General features: G+C 30.0%; 1 protein-coding gene and 1 long non-coding RNA gene across 4 annotated transcripts in view; one reads left to right on the forward strand and one right to left on the reverse strand.

Annotated features, from left to right (window-relative positions):
* LOC130666307 (uncharacterized) overlaps positions 1-10005 on the forward strand; it is a 137375-nt gene extending 127370 nt beyond the window's left edge. For both annotated transcript variants that reach the window (XR_008989654.1, XR_008989653.1), the window contains exon 6: positions 9910-10005. This is a non-coding gene — a long non-coding RNA (uncharacterized LOC130666307). The remainder of the gene's footprint in view (positions 1-9909) is intronic.
* Positions 1-21250, reverse strand: part of LOC130666304 (lachesin-like) — a 148002-nt gene that overhangs the window by 92626 nt on the left and 34126 nt on the right. The gene's annotated exons all lie outside the window — the stretch shown is intronic.

Genomic DNA, 21250 nt, shown 5'->3' on the forward strand with positions numbered 1-21250 from the left:
AAATTTCCACACAAACTTTGTGTAACCCCTTTTTAACACAAAGATTATGTTGAAATATCGCCACAAGAGGGCGCGAAGAATTCCACAGTAACACACAAAATGTGTTAATAAAGAGTGTATAACACATTTTTTATGTTACAAAAAGTGACACAAACTTTGTGTTAGTTTAACACAAACCGTTTTCGACACAAATACACAATATTTTTTACTATGTACTCATTAGAGAATGTTCAAAAAATATGTCACGCGAAATTTCACCTTTCTCGACCCCCTTTCTGCCATTATGACCGAAATATATACATAGAAATATTTTTATATTTACAAATATGAAACGAATGGCTTTCTATCGTAACAAAATAATCAAATTAAAAAAAATCGACAGAAAAATTTGCAAAACTGTTTGATGAGCTGCGAACGTTGCATTTTCTCAGACCTTCCGACCCTCCTTGACACAGCAAGCGACACCCCCCCCCCCCTCTCCATAAGGGCAAACTTATTTTATGGATAGCCCTTCAATAGGTTTTAATTGTTCCTCATTAACTTCTCCGTATGCTAGTCGAAAATCAACTTACTTTATGTCCAATTGAAAAAGTGTAAAAATATTTTTGCGTGAGTGAAATAGTCAAAAACAATCGCGTTAGTAAAACATTCTTAGCGCTTCCACGCTTGAGGTGTGCAGAAAAAAATGTATGTATTTATTGACTTTGAATCAAATGAAATTAACATATAGTGGTAATAATTAATTAAATGAATTAATTTTAATCAAATATTTGACATTACTTAGACTTCATATTAATCGCAACATTTTCTGTAATTGACATATTATAAAATCAATAACATCCACAGATAGGCGATATATATAGCATGGTAAATACGATTATGAGTTCGATCAGCTATAGAAGCAACAGCAAAAGATATACAGAGATAATGTATATGTGACCAAATTGTATATACTTTTGATGCATAAGCGCCAGTCGACCATCATGTTTATGTTAATGTAATTTTGTGCTGCGACGCGAGAGAGGACTGAAATAACGACTATCCAAGAGATAAATCGTTTTTGCATACACGTGTGTGTTAGTAACAAAACTGTGCATGAAAATTCGGTGGGAATGGGCCAGGGTGGGAATGGACGCTAGAACGGGCAACAATTTTGGCGGAAACACTTGTGCCACAATTGAATCGTTCTATATCCAAGTTGAACGAACCATACACGTATAAACGTCCTCACTTTTTTTTCTATTTTTCTCTCTCTTTTTCCACTCAACTTCAATCTATTCAATTTATTTTTTCTTTTAGTATACTGTATACTATTTTTATTTTTCCATTTTAACATGCATGTACATTCCTTCGGTTCCCATATTCTTCCAGTTATTTTCTGTATCGAAAGATAACAAGATACAATAGCCCAGAAAAAGGAGTTGTTTTTTCGTTAAAGGAACTGAAAATTTTCTGACCTGATATTTAAATTGTATTAAATAATTTATACATAATTATACATTAAGAAGAATATCAAGACATCTCTTTGACATATCGAGTATACATAAATATCACGAGCAATGTGATGAATAAATTTTAAGTAACGAAGTCAGAATTATATATTTTATGTTGGATTTCATCTTATGATTAACATTATTTAACATGATTTTTCAATTTGAATCATATTCGTGTCAAATTTAAAATAAACTTAATTTATAATGGATTAACCAATTAGTATTAATTTCGAAAAAAGTAAACTTTTTTCGGAATGAGAGCTGCATTTCATATTCATAGTATTATAAATTAACATAAAATGAGAGGTTTCAGGATCGACATCTTTACATGAGTTAACTGTATCCTCGTAAATTAAGCAATTTTGAATATTTATTCATAATTATATGATTAGTCGAAAAGCTTTTTCAAGTAAGATTTAAAAATAAGTTAATAAATTTATCGGTAAAATGAACCATGCAAACGTGTGTTGAGATTATGCAACCGTAATACAAATGTTCCATCAACATCAATTATTTATAAATCCGTTTGCTGCTGACTCTTAAATATTTAATTTTGAATAATCTAAATTCTCGAAATATTGCAAGAAAATACCGTACTAATATGCAATTATCTCAATGAAATTAATACTAGGTCAAATATTATTTCGAGAATCTAGTGAGTTTCAAAATAAATTTCAGATTAATGTTGTTGATGTTAAACTGAAGCTTTTTCACCAACATTTTTTTCTACATCACGATATATACATATATATAGGGGAAGAACGGGCAAAACGGGACAGGAGAAACAAAATAGACTACCTAAAAAAATGTTTTTCCTAAAATTATTTCTAACCGTTTTTTACGACTGTTATCCTCATTTTTGTACAATTTTGAGGGTGCTAAAATTTTTTTTCAGGAATTTTGTACTGCTCTGTTAAAATGAATCAATAAAAAGTACTTCAAGCAGTGAATGTTCAATGCACAGATTTTCCTATAAGTATATCACTAATTCAATCAGTGATCTACTTAGGACTACTTCGCCGTGGATATTCCCTGTACTGTGATTTGCAGTACTTTTCACTGATTCATTTTAAGGGGTCTACCCTCTTTAGAATTTTGAAAAAATCGAATTTTTTTTTTTTGTATTTTTTGAAAGTATACATATTTAAAAGTATCATACTGAAAATTTATAAAGATCCGAGCAGTCTAACTGTACTTTTGGACGACGTTTTCGGAGCGGTACGGCCTACCTGCCTTTGTATTCATTAGCAGCTGCAACCTTTTTCAGGTATACTGACAAATGTATAATATTATAATATACTATCCATACTGAAAATTTTCATTTGGATGAAAATGTGCACTATAAAGAAGATGAAGGCATAATGTATGGTGCAGGCATCGCTGATTAGACGTAAGTAAGATTTTTTCACGATTTTTCGTTACAGAAAACTTTAAACGCGTTTTTCTCGGAATGACGTTTTTGGACGGCTTGTTGATAAAATCTCCGAAACTATTCAACCGAACCTTACCAAAATTTAACCACATGTTCTTGATAACTATAGCTATGGCGCATATCATACGATTTTTGAAATTTTGAGTTTAACTATTTATTTTTGGCAAAGAACGACGGAAAAAACGTGATTTTTCGTAGTTTTTCGAAAAATGGCTGCCATTTTGTCATTTTTGAAAAAAAAAAAAAATCGTATGATATGCGCTATAGCCATTTACTTACTGAATCTAAAACTATTTTTTTTTTTTTTTTTCAGATCATCCATTCCAGATATTTCATCAACAGCGCACACTCATCTTTTTTTTTGGACCAGTCTTCTCCCTCATTTTTATGTATAAAAACTGATTAAAATAAATATAAAAAAAATTTTCTTGTGTAATCAAATAGTGTATTTTTTAGGCCTAACACTTTTTATGTCCATATTTATGACGTATACCGGTCAAAAAAATTCGTGAAAATAGCCTTATCTTTGCCCGTCTAAAGAGGGTAGACCCCTTAAGAGAGTGGACTCAATATATTGTTGGCCACGAAAAATACATCGGTGTCTTTCTACACGGAGAAAAACAGATAGGAATGGTTACTGTGCTACACAAGAATGATCGTAAAGTATGTAGAAACTGATTTTAGCAAATTACTAGTTCTCGTTATGATAGAGGTGGGTAGTTTTTACATACGACTGAGTACGATTCAATACAGGAACCATTACTATGTTACACATTATGTCAAAAACACGACTGGTTATCGTGTTCACATTCACCGTTCGCTTACTAGATAATAATACAGGTTCCTTTCAGCAGTAGATCTGTTACTATGTAAAACAGGTATAGACGCTGTGTGGAGATGCGAAAGACTCCCCGGACAAATGCGTTCCATTGTCGTTCAACATAGTAACCATTCCTGTGCTGGCCAGGAACGGATGTTTTCAATCACATGTCTAATCGCTGTTGACTAAATTAGTTCCCGCTAAACAATAGTCAGACATGTGATTGAAAACAACAGTTTCTGCCCAGCACAGGAATGGCTACTATGTTGAACGACAATGGAACGCATTTGTCCAAGGAGTTTTTCGCATCTCCACACATCACCTATACCTATTTCATATAGCAACACATCTACTGCTGAAAGGAACCTGTATTATTTGGTAAGCAAACGGTGACTGTAAAGACGATAAAGTATAACCAGTCGGGTTACAGCAGTAAGTGGCACGTGGCCCAATAGGGACGATAGCCAATAAGGATAAAAAAAAACCAGTCGTGTTTTTGACATAATGTGTAAAATAGTAATGATTACTATGTTAATAGTACGCAGTCGTATGTAAAATCGATCCACTCCTATTATAACGAGAACTAGCAATATGCTAAGATCAGTTTCTATAGATATTCTTAAGTATGTATACATACTTTACGGTCATTCTTGTGTAGCACAGTAACCATTCCTATCTATTTTTTTTCTTTTAAGCTAGATTTTAATTTTATAAGAGTCATTTATCTTCAATAATTTTTTTTTTTTTCGGCATCTGTACTTACTAAACAGTATTGCAAATTTCTTTTTTTACTTAGATTAGATATAAACAATTTTATTATAGTGATTTTTATTAAATAAAAGAAAAAAACTTTTTTTTTGGTGGTCGGTTTTGCCCCCGGGGAAAAAACGTTTTTCCTATTGCAACTGGAAATTACACGGAGAGAAAAGAATAGATCTGATTCCAATGTAGAATGGTAATCATTCCTATGTTACATAGAAATGAGGATTTTTTAGCGATGAGAGTCAAGTGGCAAAGTAATCCCCCCCATTCTAAATGGTAACGTTGGCTATGCTAGCATAGGAATGATTACCATTCTACATTGACGAGCGGACTATGTAAATGGACGAGATTACAATTTTACCTAGCAATATTTGCTATGTTATTTATGTAAAATTTAGTGAATAAGGTTATGATAGAATCCGTAAATCAGGTTATTTAAAATACACATACATAAATTAAATTAATTCATTGAAATAATTAGATGAGCACTTATAATGAAATATAATTTCCTGATTGAAAATTAATAATAATTCAATTAATTAAAATGCTTTCTAATAATCAATCAAAATGTAATTTATTGGAATTTCAACTTGCTCAATAACTTAGATTAAAAGCAAATCAGAACATTAAACACATATTTTTTTAATAATCATTAACTTTTAACAATAAAATTACAATTATTATATAATTTTCTAATTATAAATTAATAATAATTAAATTAATTAAAATGGTTTGTAATAAACAATCAATAATTTATTTATTAGAATTACATTTTGGCCAATAACTTAGACTAAAAGTAAGTTAGAACATAAAAAACATATTTTTTTAATAATTAGTAACTTTTAACAATAAAATTAGTTCAGTTTATTATAATAATATAGTACTATAATTAAAATACAAAAGAAATGATTAAAACTTTTAAATCCAGCGTTTAAAAAATTATTATTTAAATGTTCAAATACTTACACTTCGATCAACCATTATTTACTTTTTATTAAAATCAATTTCTTAGTTTAGTTTGTAGATTTAATAAATTTTTTAACAAAGGAGATGACGCCAACTTTCGCACATACATAAACACATACACGCATGTTACTGCGCAACCTTTCGCGCATATTATAGCATGTATATTTATTAAACTGTAGGGACAGCTATTCTAGCATGGGACTCATTACCAGTCTACATAGCTCTGATTCCCGTGCAGACTAGCGATATTTACCATTTCACTCGTTTCAATGTAGCATAGTAATCATTACCAGAAAAATGGTAATGTATCCTATTCTACATAGCATCATTTACCATTTTACTGAAAATGAGCATGGTTACCATGTAGAATGGTAATAATTACTATTCTTTTCTCTCCGTGTAGGCTTGATTACTTTCAATGACAGAAATAACAAGATTCTTCATATTCAAACGTACAAAAATCGATTATTTCCTGAGCGGTCTCGTTTTGTCCGTCTTTCTTTAATATATATACGACAAGTATACACATTTTTCTTGAAAATAAAAGCTCCCATTTATTGACAAGGTGCATTGAGCGCGTCTTTTTTAAATTACCTGGAGAACAAGAATTAAAAAAGACAAAGAAACAAAATAAAATAAAACATTTATGTTCAATGAAATTTCAATATATAAAGCAATATAACAAAAAAATTTTACTACGTTTTAAATTAGTGCTGGTGTGATAGTATTTTTTATTTTTAATGTCTAGATTTTATCTCTGTTTACTGGAGTTTGTACAGCAGAATTACGTTAAGCATACACATACATACGTTTCTCTGTGGGTGTGTATGTGTATGTGTAAATGCACATGTGATACAACACTAAAGTTAGCAAGTAAACGTCTATGTGAACCAATATCGGCTTGCAAGTGAAGGATGCCGTACACGCTGTGCGTTTAACTATGGAAAAAGTCTACGAGAAAAAAGGCTTTTATCTTCGGTTTCTTGGACGCGAAAAGCCATACTATACTCGTCTACTTTCAACAACTGGCACGTTTATCCGATAATGATTGTACTTTGTGTGTGTGTGTATGTGTGTGTATGCTGCGAAATCTTTATTTTTTTATTATTTTTCTAAAACAAACTTTTAATGCCGAATAGTAGAATACATAAATTTCCATTTGCCTGTCATTAAATAAAATCTTGAAAAAAAAAAAAATTTTTTTTTGTGTACTTATTAGTTTTTAAAGACATGGTGAAAAATATTTGAGTGATGATTAATTATCTGAGTTAGGATGAAAAATAAGATAATGGTTGCGATAAAAAAAAAAGTATAAAATAAAATTGAAACTAGAAAAGTTGCAAGATGTCGGATATTCCTCAAGCGTAAAAGTTTGCCGAAGGAAACGTTGGGTGAACGATAGAAATTACACGCTCGAAAGAGTTCTTATAGTCGCCTAGGGTGGTAGTATGCGATTCATCTGTCGTTCTAACTTGGAGTTTGTACACTTAAATAACGTTGAGACGGCTTTTGTCGATTTACGAACACAGCAAATGGGTTGAGTAATCAAAGCCACTTGGAGCATTAAGATTCTGAGTTATACTATACGTATACCTGAACTGTAAAAAAGTGATGTTTAAATGGACTTATTTTAACACCGGTGCAGTGTTAAAATTAACTCATACCAGTACAGCGGTGCTACTTAGCGGTGGTATCCAACCGGTATTAAAACGGTGTACATGGGGAGTAAAATTACTCCAGTCGGAGTATGAGAGTATGAACATAAGTGTTTTAAGATTTACAAAACAGAAAAAAAAACAAAAATAATATTTCGTTAAAATCACGAAATTATCGTTAGTTGAGATAAAAACAATTTTATTGCCTATAAAATAAACAATGTCACTTTTATCAAATTGGAAAAATTGCATAAATTTTTGATCACTTATCAAATTAAATATTTAGGAACAATATTACTATTGTTTTTATTAAAACTCTGACATTTTTCATGAGGTAATATCTGATTTTAAGATGATAAATTAATCATTAATACTTTAGTTTCATTTTTCTCGCTGATTTAGTTTGCAGAAATTTGAATCATAAAAATCTGTTCCTCATATTTTATACAATAACATTGTGGGCAAATATTCTTTGGATTTCTCCATGAATTTTTAAATTTGTCGTATTATTAATTTTTTAAACAAAACATAATTTTTTTTTTTTGCATTTGAAATACAATTCGATTTCTGATACTTCAAAAACAAGACACTTCTTTTCCACCACCGTTACCGGTGTTATTCTGACATCGTTTTCGAGGTTAAATTTAGACCGACAACCTTGATACCGGGGTAACATGGACTTACACCTTTTTTTTATTTTGCAATAAACTACACTATCTATTATGTAATCCACTTAAATATGTTCTCATAAAATTCCACGTATTTCATACCAAACTTATCATTATTCAAGTCATTGAAAAATTTCTGACCATCAACTAATTTTTCTTAATATATGTAAAAATTTCATTCCATTTTCACTCTTTCTTCAAAATTTGATGTTTAAATTCCCTAGATACAAACAGATCCGAGATGTGATATAACGAACAGGTTTATATAACAAGTTGATGTATGTCCGATCAAGTGTCCAATGAAAGGGATCTCGAATTAATTCCTTGTGGGAATTATTTATAAATAGTACGAGGCAGTTTGACACGAGAAGGACGTCTGACTATTTTGGGAGGTCAACACTCCCCTGAGGCTGAAACCAATCACGTTCGGTATCTCTCTAGGGTCGGATTGTTACTGAGAGTCTTGACGTCACTATGGAACATTCATTCACTTTACTCTCGTCTACACTTTTAAGAAACGGCGTATTCACCGGTGTTGAGTTACGAGAATGGTCCAAGTTCAGGTTACCATCATCTTCTTGAAGCATTAAAGCTGCCCCAGGCTATACGATGCATTCAAACGAATCTCGTTCAAATTTTACGTCCGTACGATATCTCTCGTATTCTGAAATCACGCGTTGCGCTTAAATTTACCTTGAGTCATCTTTACATATGAGTACATATGTACACAGAAATCATATTTACTTCTAGATATAAGTGGATTTATGTTTGGGAAATATATAACTAGGGTGTGTAAGAATAAGTCCGCAAATTTGAAAAGTTTAAAATATTTCACTGGCAAAGCTTTATCCCAAGTATATATATATACTTGTATTCTTTTTAAAGGGGATGAAATATATGAAAGAAAAGAAAACGATGCCCATGGGAGTAGAAAACAACGTGATCCCTATAAAAGTAAAGTGTCGCAGTCTTACTTTATTACAACAACTTTTTGAGGGATGTCAATAGCAAAAAATCTAGCCGCCAACAAATAACATTATTATTTTTAGTCTAGGATATAAAAGTTGAGAGAATGATTCGAAAACTAATATAAAAAAGGTCGCACATCACAGAATTTCATTAATTTATGATGTAGTGGAAGCTGTGTCCAATCTCGTTACATTTTATCAAAAAATATTTTTTTCTTTCATTTATTTAATTGGTTTTATAAAAAGGCTAATCATGGGTAGAACGAACTATTGAGCAAAAATCCTCACAAAAAACGTATGGAAGAGAGACCGGGTCACAACGGGATACTTAAGCGAGTAATTAATTTTTGCCAATTAAAAAAATTTATAAAAATACGGGGCATGTCGGGACACTGCAAAGAAGTTATTAGAAATTTTTGTTTTATAATTATTTTTTTCAGTTTTAATTACTGTATACATTTCTTTTTTATTTATATTTGATGAATCTATAATTATGTTTCAATATTTGTTATAAAAAAATTATTTCTCCAGAGCAAGATACATAAATTTATACTTTCGAAAATATGCGTATAAAATTTTGAGTCAAAATTCAGAAAATTGATTAAGTTATAGTTATTTTAGTGAGAGTACCGACACTATTTTTACTGCGCTGACCGCGACACTAACGCATGAAAAGGGCTATTAAAAAATTCAAAAAAATCAAGTACACCAGTCTAAATAAAGATAAAGAAGAAGAACCATCATATAGTCTAGGACTCGATAGTTTTATATAAGTATAAATATTTCAGAAGATATATAATCTTATAGTAAGAAAAATGGACTAAAAACGTTTTTAAAGTACTTTAAACGCGTTTTTCTCTAAACGAATTTTTTCAAACTCGTTGCATCGATAACTCGAGCAATTGTCAACCGATTTTCAACTGTTTTTTTGTTTTATTCGTCTTTGCAATAGATAAGGTTCAGCGTAGCCGATTTTTTAAATTTTTATTTTTACCATTTTTTAAGACTACAAAGAAGAGGCGAAAAAACGAAAAAAATTTCAATCATTCGCCATTTTGTGAAAAATCAAAATAAAATAAATCGGCTACGCACAACGATAACTATATTCACACAGATTTTGATGCCAATTTTTTTTTTTCTTTTAGATAACCCGTTTTCGAGAAATCGATGCAACCATGGAGGGGGAATTTCTTTGAAGACTCTTAAGCAACGCTGATAACTTTGTTATGATTCAATATTTTCCAATAAAAATTTATAAAAACTATATTGAATATTTACACTTAATAAAATAAAAAAACCGCGATCCCCATATTTATTGATTGTTCTGGTCAAAAAAATTCCCGAAAATCACTTATTTTTTCGGCCGTCACCGTGGCAACCCCCTATAATTTTTAAATTTGTTTTCAAATTTTATAAAACTCAAAAATTTTGTGAGTCGTGCCATGTCCCTACATACAAAAAAACGTGAGCATAGATTTTTTACACAAGGCCTTTTAGCCGAGTTTGCAATATTAGACTAAATGGAGGGTATGGGCAACAGATGTGCACCGATAGGTTTACGATTGGACTCGGATTATATGAACTAATAATGGAAATCATTAAATAACCTCACCACCAGCAGTACCCGACAATTAATTATCCACTTGTTAATTTTATTATTAAAAAAAATGTTTCATGTTAAAATTACGTATTATATATTAAATACTTAAAAGTATGCGCCAGCATACTAGGAATTTATTTTTTACTCGGTAATTCGTTAGAGTTATTAAAGAATAAAATAATTTAGCGTTGCTTGATTAGAGAGTTGAGCGCGCGAATTATTGGCTTTTAAAATGCTGAGGAATTAAAAATCACAGAAGCATATCATTCCAGAAAAAAATATAAAACGAAAGCCTGAGAAGGACTAAATTTCAATTTATAAAAGTGTAAAATCTGTTATTTGTTTTTTTTTTTTTTTTTTTTTATATAATGAGTATATGTATATATATATTGAGAAACGTGGTAGAATGATGAGGTATCTGGTAGAACGTCGAAAGCTGATCCCATCGAATTCTTGTAATCCATCCCGAAAGGGATACCGACAGTTTTCCCATACTACAAACAACCGTCCAACTTAGTTTCAATCCACTATCACGTAGAACGTCACGTAACGGCGTTACATGGGATCCAAATCGAGAGAAGTATCAGTGTGCTTGTATGTGTAGTATCCAAGCATCAGTCTACAATACCGTCTTCGCTTGTCTAAAGCCAGATTTTCGTAGGAATTCCAAACTCGATTCACCAGCCCAATATAAATACGACTCTTGCTATCTCTCTTTCTCTACCGAGTTTCAATTCCTTTTCTCTATTCCATTTATTTATTTAATTTTTTTTTTTGTCTTCTAGGATACACAAGTTGGTATCTTGGAATTCACGAAATTCAAATATCCGTTCATGAGGATACGTATCTAGTAGAATAAAAAAAAATATTAGTCAAGACACTTTAATATACATTGAAAAATAAACATACTTGAATATTTGATTTTTTTTTTTTTTCAAGAGTTTTTAATAATGTCTTAAGAGAAGTTTTTAACATGTTAACCTCACAAAAAGGCTTCTGTTATTATTGGAGTGTGATAAATTATTTAACAAAATGTTAGTGATGGAGTGAATTCGGATCGAAATAAAAATCCGTATTCACTCCCGATTTTTTACGGTGTATAGTGGATAGACGGTTCCGTTTGGAAGACGGACAGTATTTTGTTCTGCTCAAGTATCAGTTCTCTAGTGAGAATTGTTCGCCACCTAGCGTTAATCTAATGAGCTACTACCGGGTTCTTAAGGGGGGAGGGGTAGGGTTTTAAAATTGTTTTAGAAAAATTTTTTTTAAATTTTTTTTCTGAATGAACAATATGTCAAGAATATTGTGTACAAATTTTAAATCAATCCGAGTAAAACTAACGGAGTTACAGCGTTTCAAATGACCGGCCAGTATACCTGATTTTTATACCTGCCCGACCTGCCCCTACATACCCCTAGTAGAAATCAGCTGCAATTTTCTTTGTTCTTCCGAATCCCTTTTTCCGGCTGTGTGTCTTTCAAAGGATGTAAACTGATGACTCAATATAAGTATAAAAATTCATATTCTTTGATTGATAGTTTATTTCAAATTTTCACGAATAAAAAACTTTAAATGGATTTTCCCGAAAACGTTGTTTTTAAAGTCCGTGAACATCATAACTCAAAATGTACTGAACCGATCCCTTTGAAAATTTGAACATTACTTCTTCACATAAATCAACAGGTAACTACGAAGAGTTTTTTTTTCATTTTTTTCTATTTTTTAATAACAAATTAACCGCGATTTTTTTTAGCTAAAATCGCGTTTTTCACTTCCAAGTGCTGCAAAAAATCGAAAAAAAAAAAAAAAAAAAAAAACTCTTCGTGGTTACCTCGAGAAATACATCAACTTTAAAATGCATATTAATTTTTTTTTTTCCGATGATCCGGTAACGAGTTATGATGTTCACCGCAAAACGATTTTTTTTCGAGGCGCCTCCGGAGATTCAACGTCACCAGTTTATTAATCAATATTTTTCGTTGAAAATTTTTTCTGATATTCTTTATAAGTTGTACAATAATATGTGATTAAGTTTAATGAAATTATATTACTCATCTCGCCGGGAAAAAATCACAAAAATATGCTTTTTTTTCGCCTTTAAACCCCTACCCCCCCCCCCCCTCCCTTAAGATGCAGGCGCCTCAGTCAAAGTAAAGACGCAGAGAGAAGAATCAAGAAGTGGATATTCCGAACTATACTTTCGTAACCGCAGTTAGAAAATAATAAAATATATAAAAGAAGCAAATTCTCAAAAAGGAAAATAAGAATGGTGAGAAAAATATTTATGTAAAAAAGTTGAAAGCAACAATGGTGGTTGCAGGACCGTCAAGAGGTTGGTTGTTGTCGTTGAAAGGGTGTTGGAAAACCGGTTGCAGTCTTGGTATAGGTTTTCCTAGCGTTTCTTGTGCTGGGTTTCGTTGTAATGATGAATAGAAACGAGAGCAAGAGAATCTGAGAATAAGAGTATATAACAAACGAGAAACTCAGCAAAGGTAGATGGTATACTAAAGGAAATTCGTCGCGTGAGAAAGGAAAATAGAGTAAGTGAAGGAGTAATGTCGTAAATGAGAGAATGAGAATGAGAATGAGAAAGAGAGAAAGTGCGGTGGGAAGAGAGACCAGAGTGAGCATCGACTCGCATTCCAAGCAGGCCCCCGTGAACTGGGGTTCATTATTTTCTCGTTATAAGTTTCTACAACTCCAGCTTGTTGTCGTAACGCTGTTAACGCGACGCGCCGCGAATTGTTAACTGACGACAATTCTATATATACCTACATAAATATACATATATATATATATTGTTGTGTATGGCCATTTCAATTGTGGTTTTATATAAAATATCCTATACTTAATTGAATACCAACCTCTGACTAATTTTTATCTCAAGTAGATAATATATATTTTATATTTTTTTTTTGTATAGAAAATTTTAGGAAAACTTTAAACGTAATTTAAGTTTATAACAAGCTTGATATATATATGTAGATAAAATGTGTTGTACAAAATGAAGTAGGAAAAGGTGAACAAACCCCAGTGAATGTTGTTTGTATTGTGGCTTGGGTGTGTGAAAATAACCCACAACTTGGCTCATGAATTAATTTCGCAATGGAATCGCTTATACTACATTAACTTTTAATTTGGTAAACGCCTTAGACTAAATATATAACTACGCCGTGTATTCATATTAACTCTACTGTTCGTTTGCGTTTTTAAGTAATGGATAGCCCCAGGAGTAACGGTTGTCTCTGACGGCAGGCTTATTGCACTATAATTTTTATTTTTATTCTTTGGTCTTATTTATTTATTTTATTCTTATTTTGTATTTCCAATTCTTTTCCTATTTTCTTATTTTTTGAATCAGAGTTGCCTTAAGCTATCAACCTTTCTCCAGCATTTTTCTCAACAGTTTTATCGTCAATTGTGAATGGTCGTATAAAATATATACGTCTGTTTATTTTCAATGACTTGAAAAAACAATACATATTTATATAATATTTATTTATTCTTTAAATATAAATCATTTTTTATTTAGATAATTTTCTTTAAAGTTTCTTTCAGTCTGTCAATATAATTAAAAGTTATTACGATTAGTAATAAAGTGGAAATGTCATATCGAAATATAAACGGAAACAGGAACCATCTTGGTAATAAAATCACTTGTTGGATTTCCTGTAATCGTGATTTACATTCTTGGCTCGGGTGTTTTCCGGTAAAGCGTTGCAAGCATCCTGTTGAGACTTGTGCTACTTGATGTAACTCAGACTGTAGAATCAAGATAATATCTAAAATCTCGATACTTAATACTTTAGCATCCTCTCCTTCAGCTCTGTCTCTTCTATGGTCTATATTTCTCAATAGTACGATATATATCTATTATATATATAGTTATGTATATAGTTTGCAAATTTGCGATAATCTTGTGCTTTCCCATAGCCCCTCAGGGCTCATGCAGCTTTCATTTCCACTCAGCCAGTGAGAGATCAACCGGATTCTATTCTATATTTCTATTCCGAATTCCAACCTGATCGCCTTCACAGCCAGATATTCTTGCTCTCATCTTCTCTCACACTTAACTTAACTCGTTTACGCTTCCTTTCTTATCGTCCCAATTTTACCCATCCACATCGTTTTCTCTTGAAATCAGAGAAACCAATTAGCAAACGTTTAAAACCCTCACACTTTAATTCTATTTTCTTTTTTCCGTCTCTCTCTTTCTCTCTCCCTTCTTTCCTCTTTATTTTTCATGTATAACTTGTTTTATTTCTTTTAGAAAACTTTACCATAGAAATTTTCATTTCAACTTTTATTTTTATTTCATTTTTTTTTTTAATTTATTTACATAAAAGAAATTTTATAATTTACATTTCTAACGGAGGAAATAAATAGTTTGTTCGGTAGCATAAAACAATAAAATGAAATCAATTAAATAATTTTTTTCATTTATTGTTAAACACAGGATTATTTTCAATTCAGCACCATATAAATTATATTCAGAACCTCTTTCCTTGACAGTTTGCAGACGTGAAAGAATATAAATACAAGAAAGATGGAAAACCCACAAATTTAATAGCTCAAGATCACTTTATAAAATGTATACATTTATATATGTATAATGTTTCCCTAGAACTGTAATAATCATAATGATGATATATTTATACATATTATATATAAAATAATTAAACTATCAGGGACTAAACAAATAAAAGATCATCCGCTCCGCATTCACTCAACTAATTAATTAGTATATCAATTTATTTAACTAATTACAAATATTATAGACAAAAGTAATTAGTCGCCATAGAAAACGAAAAATTGAGAAAAAAAAAAAAACACAACTCGAGTAAATACTACACGGAAAAAAATGATGCTCAAAATTTTAATAGTTTGTAGTTTATTTTTGACTTAAAATTAGTGTATTTGTATACTAATATCAAACCAGAATCATTATATATTACAAAATGGCTATTATTTATATTAAAATTTGATACACATAGAAGAGAAAAATTTGTAATTTCGTATATTAAAATTAATATGAAAAAGAATCGATAAATTGGTATCTACAGTTATTTATTACTATTCAAATAAGCATAGAAAAATTTTAAAAATTTACGACTTATTCGATTTATGTATATAATAAATTCATTTATAATAACGAACAAATAACATTTTATATTAATTATTAGTCAATGGAATAGAATTTATAAAATAAGAGTTAAAAGTTTTCGGTATTTTTATGAGCGAAAAATCAGTATCTAGTATACTAATTTTTCATTTTATTATTTACCACTTATTCAATATATGTATATAATAAATTAATTTATAATAACGAATAAATAACATTTTATATTAATTATTAGTTAATGGGATAGAATTTATAAAAAAAAAATTTTTCGATCGTAAAGCACTCTCTGATGCTTCGCATCATGAGCCGTACAATAAGAGTTAAAAATTTTCGGTATTTTTATGAGCAAAAAATCAGTATCTGGTTATACTAATTTTCTATTTTATTATTTACTACTTATTCGATTTATGTGTATAGTAAATTAATTTATAATGATTAATAAATGATATTTTAAGCTAATAATTGATCAGTGATATCGAATTTATAAAATAAAAGTTAGTAACTTTTGCAATTTTCGGCTGGAAAAATCAATATCTAAGATACCAATTCTTAATTTTACCAATCATTACTTTTTAATAGATTATGGCATAAATTAATTAACTTTCATTAATAAGTCACGTATTATACCTAAAAGTAATAATATTTACTTCCTTTTTGAAATAATTGATAGTAGTTTTTCGGAATCTACACAAATTGGTAAACTACTTTGCATTAAGTACATAATAGTACTAATCATTGATAACAGATTCCACTTTTTACTATTATTTATTAATTTTTAATATTCTGTTTTTTCCGTGTAGAATTCCAGCTCTCTTTATGTTTTCATCACAATACAAAATTTTTTTTTTATTATTGCATATATTCTTGATAATTAGTTACACACACTTTTTTATTGCGGTATTACTACAATCAATTAAAAGAAAATATGCAAAATATTTTAATCTTTGATATGTAAATTTATTCATATGAATAATTATAATAGTTATTGACTATTGATAAAATTTGTTTTTATTACAATTAAATAAAAGCATCAGAAATATCTGTAATTAAAAGTTACTGGAGTAAAAAAAGCTACTGCTGTATCAACACATTGAATGTTTAGTTAAGAAATAAAATTCAGATTTAGATTCATAGTCATTGACATTTATATCCAAAAGAAATTTCATTAAAAACCTTTTTAATTTTTAGCTTATGGTAAATGAAATTTAACTCTCAAGTTCATAAGTGGGTGAAGTATATTAGAAGACACTCGCTTATCCCGCCACGTAATTTCAAAAATTCAAAGTTAGTTTGAGCGTTACCGCGGCTCTTAATTAATTTAAAAATAATTCATTTTTATTATTTTAAAAATAATAAATTATATAATTAAAAAACATTACAAGATTATTTAGAATAATTTGTTAAGATTAGGTGAGAATAATTGATAGGAAGTCCTCGTACTTATGGCAGGTTAGATTTCTGAAATTAGTACCGTAATTACTTTGACTTAAGTCAAAGCTACGTAACTCAAAACTTGGTAACTTGAAGACTTTCTGCATGTTTTGTTATTCTATTTGAATTTAAATTCATAATGAATAATAATTACAATAAATGAAAAACATCTGAAACAATAATCTTCGTACGACAATTTATATAAACAGTTATTAGTCAATAGTCAATACATTTGCATTACAATATTGTAGTTTTGTTGTATAGCAGCTTTTAATTTTCTTATTTAAACTTTTAAATTTTATAATTACACTGTATTGTTGAAATATAATTTCTAGTATTTATGAAAATACTTTCAATAATTTTCTCATCGTGTACTCTAAGTACACTAAATATGGAAAAAATTATTTTAAATATAAATAGAGAATAGGCGGACAAAATTAGACCGTTAAGGGAATAATGGATTTCCGTGAATTCAAATTCAACGGATCTTTTTTTTGGGCTTCTATTTGAATCAGATTTTCAATTGCCATCGAAAAATTTTTTTTTCCGGGCGGGCAAAACGAATATTGGGTCTACTGAATTAGACTCAGTATCAAAGTTGTAATGAGTGGGCCGATAAAACATGTACTGATGATCATGATGATGGTATCGAAGTTATCTGTGATTAGATTACTATATTCGATATTAATTTTGAGTTTTAAAGCTTATCATTCCTTTAAGTTTATTCAATAAATAATAAGTTTCTAATGTAAGCAAATTATTTGTATAAAGAATGGATATCATCTTAAAAAATTTTTTTAAGAAATAAAATTCTCGGAAAAATTTTTAGAAAAAAAAAGAAGTTTTTTTGAAAAAAATTCTAGGACTCAAAATTGTGCTCGAATGACGATAAGAGTGATAAATGGTGATTGTCCAATTTATAAAAAAATTTCCTTTACTAAATTTTTGGATCCGTTTTGCCCAGCTGGTCCTATTCTGCCTGCACTTCCTTTACTTTCCAGAAAAAAATAATGTAGATGTAACAGGATTAAATCACAGATATATTTTTTCAAATTTTAGATCTACATTTTTTTCAAATTTTTTTTTCACAAGCTCCCAAAATCTTTTTTAAAATTGAAATTTTGAATTTCTACAATTTGATATTTTGCCATTTTTAGATTTTATCTGCATAGATCTAATTAAAATACGTATTTTTGACTTCTGTAGATCTAAACTTTTTTTTTCAAGTTGTAAGTATTTCACAGTTTATAATAAATTTAAAGTAAAATTTGAATAATTTACAAATAAATAACTTTTTTGTAGAAATTTTTTTGAGTTAAAAAAAAAAATCTAATTAAAACAATTAGATATAACTTATACGAAGATAAAAAAAAATTACACAAAGTAATTGTTGAGTGTAATTACCCGTCGTCAAAACATTACTCAAGTGTCTTCTTCATTTTACTTTGTATAAGCGTTACTATCCCATTAAACATGCATCACTTGAGATCTTTTGTTTTTCATCTCGTCATCTTCACACTGTACATATATAACGTCACTTCTTGATGTTAATACATGACATGATATATTACATTATTCGGAATAATTCAAGTTTCATATCCCTCTATAATAATAATAATATTATTATTATTATTATATTATATAAAATTATATAATCCATGAATGGAATCATTGGTAGTTTACATAAGTAATACGGTAGCAAAGTTAGTTGCTGCTAGTCCCGTAAGTTAATTTTCTCTCGAGTAATTCCGCTCAAAATGAGACCGCGAACGTGCGTAAATATACTCGTCATACCTAACGAACAAGATTAAGGTGCACTAAAATCAAGAGAAAAATAAAAAATAAAAAAAAAAAGAGGTAAGCAGGAAAAAGGGCAAGCAAAGTAAAGTAAAGAATGGTCACGAAGAATAGTAAACGTATGCAACAACCAAGATGATCCGGTTCAGTTAGCATAGCAACGTCAGCAACCAAGACTTTAGGATACTCTCTGTAGCCATAGCAGTAGTCAGCGTGTATACTTGAGCTACTGAACCCAACGAAGCTCACTCCCACTCCTCTATCTTTTGCCCGTTGGCACGCCGTAATAATACGTAATATCTTTACTGTTTTAGGCAGCCGCTCGCATTATTCGAATGCCAAGCGTGCCACGGAAGTTTAATTTCAAATCGTATTATATTCGCGGGCGTAGTGGTAGCGATACGTTGCTTAGAAGAAAGAGAAACAAGTTTTTGTTTAAACTGTCAAGATAAATTGAGAAGAAGTATGATTATGATGAAAGATAATATTTATCAATATGTGAAGTATTCGGATACAAAAAAAAAGAATTTCGAGGCGCAAGAAATATTTTGCATTAGAAATTAAAAACCAAAATTTTCTGAAGAATAGAAAAAATTTCTTGCCCCTAGAATAATTTTTGGTTTTCAATTCGTAATGGAAAAAATGTCTCGGAGCATGTAAAAGTTTTTTGCTCCAAGAAATCTTTTTTTTCTGTATATAAGTGTGTGTGTGGGAGAGTATTGGAAGGGGATGTATAAAAATTAAATGGAAGACAAAAAGAAATATATGAGAATATATCGTCAGGTGTCGTAGGGAAAAAAATTCTTAGAAAAATCAAAGATTTAGGCACCCTCTCTATCTTAATTCTCGGTTCACTTTCTACATGTGTGCGTAATGTATATGAATTATTGCAAGTCGCTCGTTATTAACGACGACTGAAATTTTGATAAAAAGACCAATTACACACAGAAAAAACAGATATCTTGAGTCAAGAAAATATTTTTGAAGACAAACGTTTTCGGGAACCAAGTCAAGATTTTCTTGAGCCAAGAGAATTCGCCTTGGTTGGAAAAGATTTCTACTTTATATGAGAAAATTTAGGTCTCCGAAAAAATTTTCTTGAATCAAGAATATTTACCTTCAGTCGAGAAGTTTTTTTTTTGTGTGCACTGTAAAAAAATTTTGGTGTAAAAATGGCCTTGGAGAACTTTAGACGGCCGTGTAGTATGAAATAACGGCGTAAAAAATCCTCGGTATAAATTATCCATCCGTGGAATTTTAACACGGTGTGATCTACTTTTTGTAAACTATTTCGTGTTACTCGTTAATTTTGGTTAATTTAACTACTTAATCGATAACTATATTCATTTTATTCACACTGCAAAAAATTTCAAGTCCGTAGTGTGGTGTGAATGATTTGGTGTTAAAATTTTCAACACTGCCGATGTGAAAGTTACACGACGCACAGTGTTAAATTTTTGAACGTGTAAATTAGAACGTTCACACCACCAACGGTGAAAATGTATAAGTTATTTATTTAATATTCTCGATTACTTCGACACTAGGCATTTTATTTTTATTTTATAATAATCTACATCAATAATAATAATAATGATGATTTACTAGTGCTGCAACCCATATATTAGTTGAAAATTTTTAACTACAGATTATATTATCTGACAATATTTGAGCTAATAATACCGAACGGTGTGAAAGAAAACACTCATACCGTGTTAAAAGTAGACGGCTTGATATTTTACACCAAGAAAATTTCACACCGCCCATTCACACCAAGCAGACCGTGAAAGTTTTCGGAGACCATTTTCCCACCAAAAATTTTTTACAGTGTAGATATTAAATAGTATTTTGAGCGTTTCAATATTTTTATGATTATTTTTCTGACCGCAAAATTATCATAAATTACCCATTTACATGCCTAAACTTAACACGATATTTGGTGTGATTTTTACATCAAATTTTTACACCGAGTTATTTACACTACACCGAGTCCAAATTTTTTTAGTGTATCAGTGATATTTTTTGTACAAATCAATGTTAATTACATGCAAATGTTCCTTAATTAAAATATCATGTACTTACAAAAATTGAGTGTTTTAAAAAAATTTTTTTAAACAAAAAGTGAGTGATGTTTATAACGAGCGTCAAGATTTAAAATTTGAGTATCCGAAAGAACAGGGAAGCTTCAAAGTTGTAATGATAAGCACGATAAGAGAAGTTGTTTATAACGGGATTGCTTATAGCGAGCTTTGTCTGAACTTTACTAGTGTAAAAGAGTATAGAGTAATTTTTTCATTATTTTTTCTTGCTGAATAAAAAGAGGTAGAGGAGAAAATAAACGAGCGAAAGTGAAAGTTGAGATGGCCGAGCAAGTGGTATGTACATGATGACTCGACAAGTCAGACAATGCCGCACTGTTCTCTTGTTTAACTACTTACTATATTGCGACTCCAATTGAGATGAAGTAGGTTGTTATTTTTGTTTGAACTTTTTTTTTTGTCAGGGTTTTAATTGAATCTTTTGTTTCATTAATTTTATT

Source organism: Microplitis mediator, chromosome 4 (assembly GCF_029852145.1).
Source record: "Microplitis mediator isolate UGA2020A chromosome 4, iyMicMedi2.1, whole genome shotgun sequence".
Taxonomy (NCBI): Eukaryota; Metazoa; Arthropoda; class Insecta; order Hymenoptera; family Braconidae; genus Microplitis; species Microplitis mediator.